A 17,609-nucleotide genomic window follows, 5' to 3' on the forward strand; every position below is an offset into this window, starting at 1 on the left:
ATTTAATAAGATGTTCAAGCAAGCTTTTTTATATCGCGATATAACATGATTCATGTTAGCGGTTTTTGATCGAAGATAAATAATTAATAGATAATAATTAATATTCTGATCGCGTTTGTTTCTTCCGTTTATAAATTTAGTTTAAGGGTACTTTAAATATGACGAACACTGTGAGAGTTCGTGCAGCAATCAAAAATCTGAGATAGAGATAGTGTTTAGCGTATCAAGCTTGTTTTTCTGACCTATATCGTCAAAAGTTCGTTGCCACTGTAACACGGGCGCAACAATTACCTGTGCATTTTATTGGATGATCTTATGCGTCATCCAATGTGCCTAATACTGTTTTCGATGATGTAATGCCTGACATGAACGTGATGGAAAAATACACGAAAGTCGTTGTGTGGCAACAGTTCTCTGTCCATACATAAACCTCGACTTGTTTACGGCAGAAAAATAGATTAAATTAAAAAATAAAAGATGTATGATTACAACTATCCATGAATTTAAAAATTAATACATATTTATGTACAGATTAATATTAATGTATTATACAGGGTGTTTCCTAAGTAAGTAGACAAACTTAAGGAGGATATTCCTTGGCTTATTTTAAGAAGAAAAGGTCATATAAATACCTGGAGTGTTACGTATCCTTTCACATCCATCTATTATGCGATTTCTGAGAACTGTTAAAATTTGTTGACTCGTACTGCAAAAGCACGCTATCCGAAAAGTGAACGAAAACAGTGATGAACTTTTTTTGGAAAACAAAGCAGTTTAGGACATATGTTTATATGACCTTTTCTTCTTAAAATAAGCCAAGGAATATCCTCCTTAAGTTTGTCTACTTACTTAGGAAACACCCTGTATATTATAACAAGAACCACATTGATTTTATCCTTTCTAGTATATGTTAGAGAATCTATATTAAAGTAAATTGGACATTTTACTGAATATCTAATATTTGTAGTAATTCTACATTTTGCAATGTCATGCATGTTGCTACATCTCGAGAATTCTTCTAGGTCACGTGATAGTCTCCAAGACAGATTGCTTTTTCGATTTCCTTTCCTGCCAGCTTTCAATGAAAAAGCGAGTCTCGTCGTACGGCTCGCTCGACCATCGAAGATTCTCGATTTCGGGGCACCGACTACGAGAAGGAGGCGATGAACTCGGTCATCGGGCAACAAACTGCAAGCCCCACTAGCTTGCCACCGTGGCTTCCTCTTTGCTTCTTGCTCGTTCCCTTCCTCGATCTTTCGCTTCGCATTTCTCTTCTTCTCCTTCTCTCTCGTTCTCTCTTTGCCTCCCTCTTACCGTTTATATGGCACACATACATGTACGTATCTGCTCCGTACGCGAGGTAACGCTGCTTCGAGAGACGCTTGACCGTGAACTTCTCGACGCTTCTTCGAGATTTCTCGCACAGAAATCAGGAGAGATTATACAGATCGCGTGATCACTCCTCCGCGATTTGTTATAATCACATTTTGAGAGAAAAAAGATATAGTAATACTATGGGAATCTTTAAGTTTAAGTGCTTTTAAATGCTTCATAGTTGCTTGGATTGTCAAATTTCTAAAATCTCGTATTCTTTGAGTCGCCGAACTTTACATATCATAAGTTTATTTATTATTATTATTAAAATATAAAAACATACGTATATATATTTGGTTATCTTAAATTTTAAATTATGCGTATCTAATATTGTCAAAGAAGTTCTGTTCACGGAAGCATTGATATGACACATTAGTTTGATACATCTGAGCGCACGAAATTGCAGCCTTGTCATTGATGGACTTTAATCGTTTCCCATTTAAAAACTACTATAATCTCGATATTTTAATACGATACGTTTAATACAATACGATTAATACAATATGATTAAATAAAATCTCATTTGATGAGTAGATTTGAATATATCAATAGTCGCGGATAAAACAGTCAAGGTCGCTTAATGCCTACAAGGTAACAGGAAAGAAAAGTTCCATATCAGAACTTGTTGTGCACATTTGTTCTCTTATTTAGTTTACTACTATTTTGGCGCTAATTATAAATTGACAAATCGCGTGGATTTCACTGCTCCTGGAAGAGGTGAGAGCAATACTGATCTAACATTGAAGCAGCTAGAGATATACTCTAATGAACACGTGAGAAAAACCAAGAAAAGACGGACGGATTGGCAGAAGTTAGGCAAGAATCTTGTGCGCAATTACTTCAGCATGCATCTAACCAGGACTACGCGCGCTCTGCGAGCGAGGGCCTCCTGACAAACGGTGAAAAAGCCCGTAGTGTAACCGTTGCTGTTGCTGCTGCATAGCACATTGACGTCGTTGCTAGTGTGGGTTACCTGGTTAGTGACCGGCCAACCGAGTTCACTGGCATCGGCCCTCTTCCAGGTTGGCTAATCTTGCGACGAACGGAGAACGCCTGCTCGCCTGCCTGCCTGCCCGACTCGTTCCTTCGCCTTCCTCCTTGGCCACCTTCTCTTCTTCCTCTTTGCTTCTTTTGCTCTTCTTTCATAGGAAATTCTCTTTGTGATTTATATCGTGAGTTTCATCATTTCAACAGCCTGATAAAGCAATTCGCGAACAACTTGTTTGCTTCTTAATCACATGCACGGAGGATAGATCTACATTTGATTGTACATTACATATTCAATAATATAATAATTAAACTTAATAAATTGAAGTAGACATTTTGGAAAAAATTCTTATACCGAAATTACGTCGATGTTTTACATTATAATATTATATTAAAGATGTGTGACTTCAGTATACCGTCCTTGAATTAAATGTCTTGGTAACAGACTTCGCAGTTTTTACACGAGTCCTTATACGTTTATTACGCAACGACGGGATCCGAAAGTCGAATCATGCGGTGGAGAGAGACACGACAGCTGAAATTTACCGATGATTCACGGTGTTTCACGTGGATATGACTTGTACCCTAGTTAATCTCTTCCGTCCGATCTACTCGGGCGAGTGGCGCAGCGAATTATACGTTTCAACATTTATAATTACGCATTAACCGTACACACGTGCGTGGGGGTTTTTTGCAAACAGATTACAAGTGAAATAGATGTAACACGTGTCATCTAATTTATCATGTAACTGACAAAGTCACAGGATTGTGACTTGGGAATAATATTAAATAATAAAAATCAAAAATGTAAAAATTACAAATTTAGAAATAATGTTGTATGAAATATCTTATAATACGTTACAACTTCAGTGAGAGGGCGAGACGAAATTGTAATTTATAAGTAGCAAAATTTACCGGCGAATAGTCACATTATGTATTCCACGCTGAATATTCCGTATAGAAATTCATTAATCCATAATGTGCGTTAATCGCGCATGAAATAGGCAATTTAACGACTCGTTCGTCGAATCTTCATCCAGTTGCGACCGGTATTAAATTAAATGATGACCGTGAACCTACTTTTTGCTTTAGCTTTTTGTCTATCAGTCCTTGGAGTCGCCTACCTTGAGATTCAATAATGGTCTCCACGCAGGTTGACCTCGGCGGACAGGAAGAGAATCGTAAGGACATCGACTACCAGTCCTCATTATTTTTCAGCAAGAGACTTTTAAGAGACTTTGATCTACCGATTTTTATCGTATCATATGAATAACATATAATACTCTCACAGTTAGCCAAATAATTAGTATTCATTCCGGCATGAAATTTGATTCGCCGAAATTCTTTCTGCGATTATAGAGTGGCTGTTAAATTTTTCGATCTATACAAACCCGTGTAGAAAAATTAATAGGGTCTTAAAAAGTCCCGATTAATTTCCTCAATATTAATATGGCCCTAAAATGGCATGTAACAAATATTTTTTCGGGACCTTGTAAGGAAATAATAAAAAATATAATATCTAATCGGGCCACGATGTGGCGATGATAGGGCGTCCCTTTTTAGGACATCCCTATTTATTCCTTATAAATAGGGGCCTTTACTTTCTTATTAGGCCCTAACAATTTTCTGCACGGGAAATAGCGCAGTTGTATTTTGCAGCGAATGCGATAAGTTCTTCGATGCTGGCTTAGTGGCGAGGACAATGCTCGTGCTGAATCGCTTCGGCATCGGTCAGTGGCCGTGTGCCTTGGACGGTTACGTATCACGTATTCACGACGCGAACTCTTCTTTGATCGGTCATCGGCACGACCCTCGACCATCACGTGCACACACGCGAAGCGCCCCGCCAGGCTAGTGAGTTTCAACAATCCATACGCGTGCACACGTTTGTCGATGCCGCGTGCATTCACCCCGAAGCACTACCAGGGGTGATTATCGATATCTACCCCATACAAATTTTAAAGTGTCGCCTTCAGATATTGTCACGAATATTGTCACGATCAAGTTGGAACTTTTTAATCACGATATGTGGTGCAATATGAGTGTGATTAATTGTGTAGTTGCGAAGAAAATATTCACTCGCAGATTAATAATGAATCGAAAATAGGAATCAGTCGACGAGTAAAAGTAAACCTCGATTAAGCACATCTCTCCCTCTCTAATCGATCTCCTCTAATCATATTTGGTACAATTTGTGGCATGTGATGAAACGAAGATGTTAAAGAGTTTATTCATTGATATTCTTCGGCGCAATTGTGCGATTTTATTAGATTTTTCACCCTAAAAACCTTCTAAATTTTCTCGTGATCGTTAATTTTATTATACTTGGATCACCCAGCTTTCGAGCGTAAATCCCAGGATTCAAAGTCGCAACGCATGCAACCGTTTAAATATAAAAATCATTATAAAAATTATCAATTACTGATAATAATAACCGGGTCACTATATCGTTCTCTCTTCACAAACGGTGCTTCGAAGAAATGCTGGGTTATAATGCAGCGATCATCGATTTACCACGACGACACGGCTGGACATAATCCGAGAATGAGACAGATAGCTAAAGTAAAAATGGAAATCTCCCGCGAGAGAACGAAGGAATAAAGACCAGGCGCATGGCTATACCTGACCACGTGTTCCATATCTGCCGGGCGCTCTAAATTCATAAGTACCGGCGGTGCAATCGAGTCCACTCGGGGCATCGAATCGCTTATTCGTGTGCTTGGAGTGTTGCGACGAGCGCGAGCGCGAAAATGGGAGGAGGCCAGCCATAGTGGTTCGCGGGTGGTGGTGAGGAGAGGGAGGAGGGAGGTTAGTGAACGCAACTGGACGTCGGTCAGTCACCTCCAACCATATTGCTCCATATCCACGGAAGATAAAGCGCAAGGAGGGGCGGGAGGGAAAAGGCGGTGAGCAGACTGAACAGACTGGATGGCGGAACAGGGACAAAATGACGTTCCGGACAGAAAGACGCGCATAATTGTGCGAGATTTCTTTCGCTCGAGTTTCCTCCTTATCCTTATTGTTCTATCTCCCAAGACGGGTCGTATGGTCGTGTTGTCTCTTATCAATTATTATTCGACGCTCGGCAATGGAAATTAATCGGCCAAGCGTGTCGACGTTGCTTCAGCATTTACTTGCGCCTTTCAAAGATAGAGCGTTTGTATAATTGCACCCTGCTCCGTAAGGCGAATGTTCATTGCACGGCGAGAGTGTCACGAAACAATGCACGATGGCGTGCTGGAGAAAGTCTCGCGAGAGAGTATATCTGGGAAAGCCAATCGCCATCGCATGACGAGTACAACTTGCGATACGATACTCATTTCTGTACATTGGCGAGCGATGAGACTTGTCAAGTCTCGATATAAAATAGGCTACATCTATCTCGTTTTCTGGAGAATCATTGAAACTCAAGAATTAACTAAGCGGGTTGTTTCTTTCGTTCGAACGTACAGGGATCCGATAAGGTGATGAGACTGTTAGATGCGAGCGTACCGCGCGTAATGACGCGCGTTAACTCCAGCTGAACCAGCTATGAAATTCGTGATTTGAATTTACGGGCGGTTTATGGCGTGCTCCAACGAGAGGACGAGCGCGTTCGCGACTTTCCGCTCGCGAATGTGTCCCTTCCGGGCTGTTGGAAGGACCGCTTGCGGTAACGAGCGGCCGATGGCGCGGGCACTAGTCGGTCCCCATGGTGCGTTGGCGTGGTCCCGCATTAACATCGATGTAGCGAGGGTCAGGTCGGGTTCGCTGAACTCAATGTACCGTGACGGTGCATCGTGCGAAACACCGCGCGGTGTCCGCGCGAGGAATGAAGAGTGCTGGGCGGAATGTTAGAAAAGGCCAGCAGTTGGTGTCAATGCACTCGAGGAACCGCGACCATGATCCAAAGAACGATAGCTATGAGGTGAGATATTACGCGACGCGATATTATGTGAGACGGGTGAGTGAAAGGGTTACATCGTGCACAACGTAACAAGAATTAAATTAAATCAATCGCTATCATTTGCAATTAAAATAATGGATCATTTTTTATATAACAGAAAACTACACGTAAAATTTCTACTATTTATAGATTCCGATATAAAATATTGTGCATCAAGTAGTCAAATATGAATATGAATGCAATAAGCATCAATGATTATAAAATAATTATTTTACTGTAATAAAATTCAACGGTTCTTCTGTGTGAAATTACATGAAATTACGTTAACGTCTGTCGTCTGCCGGTCTGAGAGCACGTGGTGGCTTGCAAAACTGGCCCCCTTTTGTTGCGCTCTCGTTGGCCCGCGACGCGCGCCGCTGACCGAATAACCAAATTTGCGCTTGCCTACTTTGGCTATTACGTAACCAACGTTGTTTCGACTGCTTTAGTGCCGGCGGGCCCCGAGGGACCCACTTTAAAGAAATCTCGCATGCCGTGTTTCTTCCCTGTGTTCTTACGTGACTGTTGGGCTTGGTATAAAAAATTTAAATCTTGCTGAATTTCGCGTTACGAATTTTACGCTTCTCTCGTTACTGTTGCAACAACGAATGAATAGTAATGTATTATAAAATGTAGAAATCCGAAAAATATATTTTTACTTTAATCTTAGGTGGATAGTCTCTTAAAGTCGATACTTAAACTTATTATTGTTTGACGATCAAAATAGCAATATTTTCTGAAAACGAACGTCAGAAATGTAAAATGTGAGATTTTGTAATTATTTATTATTATATTATCTCATAATATAATATTATTTATTATCATATTTATTATATAATATAATAATAATACATAATTTTAAATGATATCGTCTAAAGAATAATGTGAAAGAATCTCATATCTGCATTACTGCTCCTTTGTTCGTAAGAAAGTTTAGAAATAGAAAGAGTTAAATAGAAGAGGTGCATTGATAGATATTGCAAACCCGAGCTCGCGCATGTACACAGCGTCGTTGCGGTTGCTCCTAACGATGCATCGACCTCGCTCCACGCGGTCGTGGCATGTGCACGGCTAGTGCATCGGCGGATCTACAGTTAGGCGGACCGAATTCGCGACAATGAACGAGGAAGTTAGCCGTAGCTCGTCGATCTATTTTTAGATCACTAACGGGTGATTGCGCGTAAATTTAAACGTCCTAATTTCTAATTTCTGTCACACTCGTTACACCGATTCATTTTAAAACCGAAATCTTGTAAACTGAACTCTGATGATTTTTTATTCGTATGATGGATCCTTAAATTTGTAAAGCAAGCCTATAAACAGGTTTGAAAAGCTGCGTAAGGTTTTGCGTTACCGGAAGATCCGTGCGGACTTTCTTGGCAGGATTCAGACGACTTTATGGTAATTCTTGCTACAGTATATCACGATCGACTCAATAAAAGTATCGTTTATGTAACTCTTATCAAAAATTACCATATCGTGTTATATAAACATTTTATTTCATAATGTTCGCTTTCACGTAATTTGTTATCTAATGAAAGGTCCGGCGTTCACGCGAGTATAGAAATATGGAATTATTATATTCTTAAAAATCGTAGTTCTTAAACCATGCTGTTCAGACTTCGTTAAAATTTCTTTATGAAAGTATTCGGATTTGTTGGCAATTAGATCGATGTTAGGCCTCGCCTCCTTCGTTCACATCGATTCGTGATCTCGATTGACCCGCTCACATCAATCCAGCTTCAGAGTGGCTAGCACACGATTTCACTGGTGTACCGCCCGTATGATTCCATGGTAAAAGGGCATCTGCCCCAACAAGAAATTCTTGATTCGAATGAAAGCGAGTTTTGCGAAAGCTGTATAAAAGATCAGTGAAAAATCAATTTAATTTCGAGACGAACCGGCACGATCGTACGCAGTGAGGCACGGGCAAATGAACATAGAAATGCGTATTTCTATCGAGGACCACTTACTAACAACGCCTCAATTGCCTCACCATTTCAACATTTAATTCAATATATTTCAAGAAACGCAAAGTGATCAAAATATTATACAATCGCAAAACGATAATCGTCGAGATTCCTAATTTCTCGTTTGACACATTACACTGGGAAATAGATTTTGCTACAATTAAAACGCGTTAAAAAAGTTAGTAATCTGATGTATCGGGCCATTGACTTAACAAGGTCGAACGGACAAATATGCATGATGGAAATGTGTGGTTTGTCCTAGAACTACTACAGTTGTCCCAATTAGCATACCTCTCTACAAGCGATCAGTTACTTGACCAGTTTCATCGCTAAAGCACGATATATTGTTTTGAGGGATCTGTACCAGTGACATTTTGGTCGCTCGTTCAGCGGACTTATCTCGCTCGACTACGCCGCAGAAACGGCCAAATGTCAAATCAAGACTCGGATTCAATCACGTGACTCGCGGCGGAATGATCTCTTTAGTCATTTACGCGCGCGACCTCCATGTGGAAGGACATCGTCGACGATTTGGCGAATCTGTTCGAAGCGCGATGCAAGGAAACGAGCGACGTCGAGAGAAAAAAAGAGCGTCCTCGTCACGAGGTGTCACTGACTTCTGTACGTAGGTGATCGACCTCCATAGTCCCCACCTTCTCTCTATGTTCGTCCCTTGCCACCTTCTTACTCCGTCGCTGTTTCTCGTTGGCACTTTTGCCTCCCTTTCCTCCTGGTCGTCTGCAAACGCGTGCTGGGATGACGTAATGCCGGTTATTCAACCTGGTTGGCCAGTGACGAAATGCCAATGGCCACGATCCGGCTTTGCGAAAGTTTCCTCCGCCTCGTACGCCATTGTTAAAACGAGAGGCGCTCTCATTTTCGCCTTTTTTTTCCTTGTTCGTTCGAGGGAAGTGTGCGATAGACTGTTTCTGACACGTTAAACATTGATAGTTAATCGTGAGACTGCGTTTCCGGAATACGTACCCGAAATATACGTGCCTGATCAATTTCAGAAATAAAATGTCCTACGATGACGAGCGAAATCTTGATGGCACCTTGATATCGAAGACGAGGCAAATTAATCGTGCAATACATAGACGAAAATAGTGTGAAGAACAGTGTTTATTGGCTTGTATCCTCGTTAAAAGATTGTTTGAGAAAAATAGGTCGAAGGAGAATGACGGACCTAAACTATTGGACTGAAAGCATTTAATGTTTACGAATATTGCTTTCGGACGTTTTCAACCGCGTTATCGTGCTCTGGTTAAAAAGCAGCGTCAGGAACACTCAAGTTTTTCGAAATTAGCATTAGGTCAAGCGGTATTTGAAGAATTATTCGTCGCTTTTGGAACACGGAAGGGGATACTTAACTAATTTGAAAATCTGTGACAAAAGGCCACTATACCTGAAGCGAAATGACCTTAAAATCTCGAGCGAAAAAATTTTAAACAATTTTCAATTTTGTTCGCGCTGTAGATTAGTTATAGATCATACTACGAGCACATGAACATACATTAAGATAACGTTAGGAATAGCGAAACATAGTTTGTACATAAATCGATTCCTCGATTGTTGCACTACTCGGGCGTCGACTCGTTGAGATTAATTTCCTTGGAAAGCACCTGCTGCCGCATTGATCGATATGATCGATATGAACTTTACGAGTACATTCTGGCGCGTGTGCTTCCACTAAACGAACCCATGATTCCGTTATACGTGGAATCCTGGGGACGTACGAGGAGGTAGGTGCACGCGTCAAGGATACGCGTGGCGGCGGCGACGGTGCCGGCGGTGGCGGCTGGTGCTCACGCGCTGCTACATGTGAGTTTAACGCGTGTAGAGAAGAGAACGTGGCGCGCGACGCGTGCGGTGCAGTGACCTATGGCTCCTCTCATCCCTGCCCACGAGCGCGAATATCGCGCGTTTTTGGCTCACGTACGGACGTATCTCGACGATGATGCGCGCAAGGTAAACGTGCTTTGTCAATAAACGCGAAACAGCTTTCATCCTTCCCGTATAACTGCACGAAATGACAATCGCTAATTGACCGATTAAGTCGTTTTTTAAACAAACTCGCTCCCTGATTGGCGCGTAAGTATTGTTAAGTCTTTTCGTTGCGAGATTCTATCGCGAACCGAGTATTAGAATTTTGATCAATCAAATAAGGAGGCAAGCTAGTTTTATTTTATAAGATAGAAAGATTTTCTTATAAACAAATTATTTATCAATCGCGTGCAGAGAGATGGTACAAATTTACATCGTGCGCAGATGTACAATTACAAAATATCGACGGAACAATGCGAAAGTAGATTCCCGCGAAAGTAGCACGCGGAACACGACTCGAGATTGGTGTGATATTTCTCGCAATATTGCTTTTTCTCGTGTATCGGTTTAACGGTGCATCCTTAGACGAGATCACGGAAGCAGAGTTGCGGTTCGCAATGTCATTAGCACGGCGAAATAATAATGGATTTTCTCCATGGATGGGCCATTCTAATAGAGTATGCGTTTACTGTGCGATGGTCGTGCCCAGGATATGACTGGAGAGGCGAACGAACTCGATCAGAAAGAAGGAAGAACGAAGCGAATACCGCCTTAATGACTTCTGTCATCATTACATGTAATCGATAGAATCTCGCACGTCGTGCAAACGTGTTCGAAGAGTCTGCACGATGTCTGAGAGGCCTGGCGGTATTTTATTGCTCCGTGGTGTATAATGTGGATATTATTATTCTTATCGCGCACGCACACGATCGTATAGTACAGTCGCAGAATTATCATGTTTCGTCTATGATCTTTTAAATTAATCCGTGGATGATTCCTCCACAATGGGAATTCAATTTATCATCATCTCTTCTCTGTAAAATATTAAATATTTTTAAATATTTCAAAATATTAAATTTATATAAAATATCTCATTTTCCAAATTTGATACGCGAAAAGTTTTGTCCACGCAAAAATTAGATACACGATTCCACGCGAGCGAGTTCAGTCGCAGTTTTAATCCACCTATTTTTCAAGATAGGCTTCTGTACGCATGCTAGAATGTCGACGAGGAAGAAAAGGAGAACGAAACATGGGGGGAGAGTCGGTCGGCGAGTTGGCGCGCAAATGGGTCGGGGGCAATGACCAGCTCGGCATTGCTGAACTGAAAATTTATTGAGGACGCTGTCGCGTCGCACTCTCGCGCATTGCGCAAGCCACCGATCGGACGCGCAGCTCGCACGCATTAATTGTAATCGAATCCCGGGGAAAAGCAGCGTGCACGCGTCTTCTTGGCGCGGGCCTCTCCGCGACAGGTCACTAACACGTAAACTACTTTCGATTTTCACTGTCTCTGAAAACTTTCTAACTTCGATGGCAGAAATATCATGGACCGACGGGATCCAAGTGAAGTATTACCACATTCGATCGCGCGTGTATGTCGGAAACTTTCTACGCAGGGAGGACAAAATCAAATCAGGATAATAACGAAGACAGCTGAACGTTCCTGTACCATGTTTATTTGACAAACAGTCGACCCGGTCTCGTGGTTGTCCTCGGTAGCCTTGTAACCATCATTTGGAAACACTGTTTGTCGTTTTTTTGCGTTTGGAAATTTTTGAACAGCATCTTCCTTTCGTAAAAATAGATGCCGCAGGACAGAGACGGAATGGACGGGGAGAGGCGCAATCGAAAATAATCGAGTAGGCCGGTTTTGCAAGACGACGCGGTCCAGCGCGTAAAGCAAGGCCATCGGGTCGTAGGCATGGCCTGGTTGCGCCTGTTGCTGACACGAGAAGTACAGATCACTGTATTTGCTGTGACGCTAATAGAAATGTTGGAGGAGAGGAGCTCTTCGGCGTGCGCAATCGCCATTGAGTAAGTGAATGCTAAGATATTTGTGTTAGGTGCGTAATAGCTGAAGGATCGACAATGATGTAGAGATGTCTGATGTAAAAGATCATTTCTAATATATTACAACAATTTTATGTTTTATATTACAACTTTATATTCTTTTCGAATTTGACGATGCTGTGAGATTGCATTTTGTTTTAACGAAATATTCAATCTAAAACTAAAACAAATTCATTAATCTATTAAAAAATTTATTCTAATAAATTTTTATTATCGCCAGTTATCGCTTTCTCAACACATTTCTAATAATGTAATTTAATAAGATATAACTCGATCCTATTTTTAGTTTCTTATACTATATATGTTATACATATGGATGTGTCCCAAAATAAAGCGGTAAAATTCAGCAATGACGGAGCTGAAATTTCAGGCGCTCAGATATGTCAAATAATATATAGCATAGCTGCTTTCGTGAACAGTAAACATGTACACACACATAATTTAATTTAAAATTCAAGATTGTAAGATCTGGAAAGATAGTCGAGACTGACAGGTCGTATAGAGGATCGGAATAAAAACAAGTTGATCACAACAGTAGGAGTATTGGCCGTACAGCCTAAGACCTAGGCGTGTGAACCAGGAATCCCGGAGAGTTCGAGTTGAAATCTAAGGCAGTCTCCTAGTTATTTTTCGCCTCTTACAATTCAGAAGTGGGATAAAATCCGCTACCCCTCGAAGACAGTTGAGATTCATCCGCTACCCCTCGGAGAGGAGGGAGTTGAGAAGCAGCTGGCCGGTAGCGAAGCCTGAACATGGAGGTCGGGACGGACTCAGAGGAGTGAACCAACATGGAGATTGGGAAGGGCTCAGAGGAGTGAACCAACATGGAGATTGGGAAGGACTCAGAGGAGTGAACCAACATGAAGGTTGGGAGGGACTCAGAGGAGTGAACCAAAAATGGATGTTGGGAGGGACTCAGAAGAGTGAACTAAAAATGGAGGTTGGGAGGGACTCAAGTGGAGTGAACCGACGATTTGGAGACATTCGGGGACGAATGTAATGTCAGGCTGGCCGAGCTGTAAGATCTGGAAAGATAGTCGAGACTGACAGGTCGTATAGAGGATCGGAATGAAAACAAGTTGATCACAACAATAGGAGTATTGGCCGTACAGCCTAAGACCTAGGCGTGTGAACCAGGGATCCCGGAGAGTTCGAGTTGAAATCTAAGGCAGTCTCCTAGTTATTTTTCGCCTCTTACAATTCAGAAGTGGGATAAAATCCGCTACCCCTCGAAGACAGTTGAGATTCATCCGCTACCCCTCGGAGAGGAGGGAGTTGAGAAGCAGCTGACCGGTAGTGAAGCCTGAACATGGAGGTCGGGACGGACTCAGAGGAGTGAACCAACATGGAGATTGGGAAGGACTCAGAGGAGTGAACCAACATGGAGATTGGGAAGGACTCAGAGGAGTGAACTAACATGGAGGTTGGGAGGGACTCAGAAGAGTGAACCAAAAATGGATGTTGGGAGGGACTCAGAAGAGTGAACTAAAAATGGAGGTTGGGAGGGACTCAAGTGGAGTGAACCGACGATTTGGAGACATTCGGGGACGAATGTAATGTCAGGCTGGCCGAGCTGTAAGATCTGGAAAGATAGTCGAGACTGACAGGTCGTATAGAGGATCGGAATGAAAACAAGTTGATCACAACAGTAGGAGTATTGGCTGTACAGCCTAAGACCTAGGCGTGTGAACCAGGGATCCCGGAGAGTTCGAGTTGAAATCTAAGGCAGTCTCCTAGTTATTTTTCGCCTCTTACAAGATCAAGATAACCGAATATTATGACGGTAACAGAGTTATTAAAAGTCATTATCATATTTCGATGAACTTATAATAAGAACATTGCACAAGCACGGCTAACGGTTAAGTATTGACTTGGAGGCAGTGCATATCAAGTACCTGGATTGAATTCAGATTTGCGCGACAATATCAAGTCATTATCAAAACGCGAGTGGAATAAGCGAGTGGAATCTCTAACGTGTGAAAGTAACAGCGTTGGTGTACCGCGGCCTTGATTCGGCCGGGGTTACCGGCCGACATCCAGGACGCTCGAGGCCCGTTTGTTATTGCTCAATACCATATTGGACACGTTTGATTATAAAAACGATTGCCTCGCCTGCAAGACATCGTGATGAAAGTTCGCTCTTATCTAGGAATAGTCAGTTCAGCCTGGCTTGAGTTGCATTTAATAAATTGAATGAACGTTTCTGCAGCAAAGACCGATAATATTAATAAGAAAGAAATAGAAAATAACAGATTGAATTTAGTAACAGATTCTTCATGATTTGATGATAGTGTTACGTGAGGATTGATTGGATCGAATTGGATTAGGAGAGAATAATCTTGCACGATATGGTGAAACTTGATTGGAAACTTGATGTACATCCAGTAATCAGCTAAGGCCCAGTTCTACAACTTGCTTTAACCGTAGTTTAAGTAGTAATAAGCATAATTTAGAAATAGAAATCTTTGACAGTTTCTTCAGTTTACAGTACAGACTATACAGGGTGGGGCAATAACTATTACCACCTTAAATATCTTCTAATTTATAAGGTTAACGTAAATTTCATTTAATATAAAAATGTATTTTTTATCGTTTGCATTTACATTTAATCTTGTTCAATAATTTTGTGTCATGAGTTCCGTACTTGTTTTAAGCTCCTCTATAAAATTATGGAAAAAAACATACCGAACCTATTAAAAAAAATGAAGGTGACCTTGATATCTTCGAAGCGCCTCCACCAGGACAAAAATTATTATCGCCATATGTTAGCCCCCTTCGTACCGTATAATTTTGATTACATAAATTTTCCTCTGGACCTTATAAATTAGAAGATATTTAAGGTGGTAATAGTTATTGCCCCACCCTGTATACAGGTTTAGCTACACTGCAGGTAAAAACACGATGTGGACAGCGATACAAGTTTCAATCATGGCGTTAATAAATGTAACGGTCGTTCGGTTAAGCTCGGTTTAAGTTGGATTTTGTGGAACTGGGCCTAGTTGTTTGCGTCAAGTCAAAATGAAAAGCATTCAATTTTACACGCATTCGGATCAGAAACAGGCAGTAGACCTTGCAAAGAGAGACATGGTTGCGTAATTGATGAAAAAGATGTCACGTACGCAGATAGATCCTGGTCCAGCTACGTGAGACGGCGAGACATGATGCAACTCTAAAGGTGAGTCGATGAGATGGGAGCAAGTGTGAGGGGGCCCTCGACGTGGGCAAGAAGGGAGAGATCAACGAGAAAGAGAAGAAATGTCGTCATGAGCGCGAGGTCAGAGTTGCAGCTTTCTCCGAGTGGCTGGTAGCGAACGATCGAGAGTAAAAGCTGTCAAGGAGAGAGAGAAAGAGGAGCGAGCGGGCAAGTCGCACGGCTGAGAAGAGAGACAACATCAGAGAGAAAGGTGAAAGCATTCTCACCTCGCCTTACATCACGCCCACGGAGAATCTTTCAGTTTTTATGTCTAGAGAGTCTGATAGGAGGGATAAAAGTCACGAATCCGCGTATCTCGACTTTGTTAATACCGATACAATTGCTCGACATTCGCCGCTTTGATCATTTTCAGCGATGCTATCAAGCCGATATGTAAATTCTCGTGAGTGACTGTAGGACGTATCGCCAGTGAGAAATGATCATCGACAGCGGACGTAGACCTCGCTCTTACACATAGTTAACATAGTTGTAGAATAGCGGCCATGAGGCTCTGCGAACAATTGCGAAACTCGGCGCTGGTACATTCTTATGCCTATTATTACTTGGCATTCTTTATTCATTTGACATACTCAGGGCCATGGTAAGCGTAACTTTGCACACTGGGATTAAATATCTGGTCCCACTAGAAATGCACTTGCTGTACGGGTGATTGCTAGGAGTTTGACAAAAATGATTAAGGGGAAGCTGGAGTTTAGGTTAGGTTAGATTAACTTTTAGCATTAAATTTAAGGGATACGTCATACTTTTCGCATCATTCCTATATAAGGTCACTATTGAGAATTTCGCGTCGTTAAGGGGAAGCTGGAGCTGCTAGTAAACTATTTTTTCACTATGGCGATGGTAATTGCAGTTTCGAAAATTCTCTTTATTGCTTGTGCGGAATAAAAAATCCTTTTCCACAAATGAAGTATAGATAGAAAGAAAGCCCGCTCTACAGGACTTTATATTCAAAATGGAAAAAAGTTAGAAAAGACAAATGCAAGGTTTTAACTTTTTTTCATTTTGAATATAAAGTCCTGTAGAGCGGGCTTTCTTTCTATCTATACTTCATTTGTGGAAAAGGATTTTTTATTCTGCACAAGCGATAAAGAGAATTTTCGAAACTGCAATTACCATCGCTATAGTGAAAAAATAGTTCACTAGCAGCTCCAGCTTCCCCTTAACGACGCGAAATTCTCAATAGTGACCTTATATAGGAATGATGCGAAAAGTATGACGTATCCCTTAAATTTAATGCTAAAAGTTAATCTAACCTAACCTAAATCTGATATAAAAAACAGCATCTAAATACTCGCAATTACAGACATTTTGAATTAACAAAATTAGACATTAGCACGTTATTTTAAATCATGAGATTTTCGAGTCTTCGAATTCGAACGATTTATCCATCCCATTGAACAAATCTTTCAAAGATAAAATAATTATACTGATAGAAACATCTTTGTTGTAAACTTACAATTACTTAAAAAGATGTTTTAATTAGAATGAGTTTTTTCCTGCTTCTGCGACGAACTTGCTCAAGAGACAATATCTTGAGCGATTCAACTGCCATCGTACGGTGCACGGTAGAAGCCGATCGTGCATGTAAATTCGTGGACGATAGATGGCAGGCCCGTGTCCGTCTAGTCCGCGGACAATGTCAATGTCAACGAGCACGTGAGCCTCGCTCGAGGTAAAATCGATACGGTTCAGTGTCAAAGCTTTTTCCGCAGGAAGCTGTGCGAGTTGCATATTCTAAATATATCGGTTGTGCATGAAAAGTGGTGTCTCCTTCTAATCCTAAGATGTACACTGACGTACTAGCAATAAGGGCTTTAAGCAGGACATAAAATTCTTAATGTGGTTTAAAATTAAATCTTGACATTAAAAAGTTAATAATAAAAATTTGTTTGGCATAAACAAATATTTAAAATATATTAAATTGATATTAAATATTGACATGTTAATTAATAGTAATTATAATTGTATATGTCTCTGTGATGTGGTGATCAAAAAGTGGCTAATCAATTTGATCATCACGCAAATAAACACAATATTAAAACTTTTAAAATAGCTTGAACATCTTAATGATTTAACATTTAACAGAAATGATTACAAATTTACAAGATGTCAGGGGAAAATACGTATCTCGAGAATTATTATGGTATGCAAGAATCATTAGACTAGTCCAATTCTATCGTATATCAGCCTACGACTGATCCTGCGCGGAACTGCAATGACTAGCGACACATCTTTTCAGAGT

General features: G+C 41.0%; 1 protein-coding gene across 2 annotated transcripts in view; it reads right to left on the reverse strand.

The window, feature by feature from the left end:
- LOC105276741 (nuclear hormone receptor E75) overlaps window positions 1-17,609 on the reverse strand; it is a 58,267-nt gene that overhangs the window by 27,846 nt on the left and 12,812 nt on the right. The window lies entirely within an intron of this gene.

This window comes from Ooceraea biroi, chromosome 6 (assembly GCF_003672135.1).
Source record: "Ooceraea biroi isolate clonal line C1 chromosome 6, Obir_v5.4, whole genome shotgun sequence".
Classification (NCBI taxonomy): domain Eukaryota; kingdom Metazoa; phylum Arthropoda; class Insecta; order Hymenoptera; family Formicidae; genus Ooceraea; species Ooceraea biroi.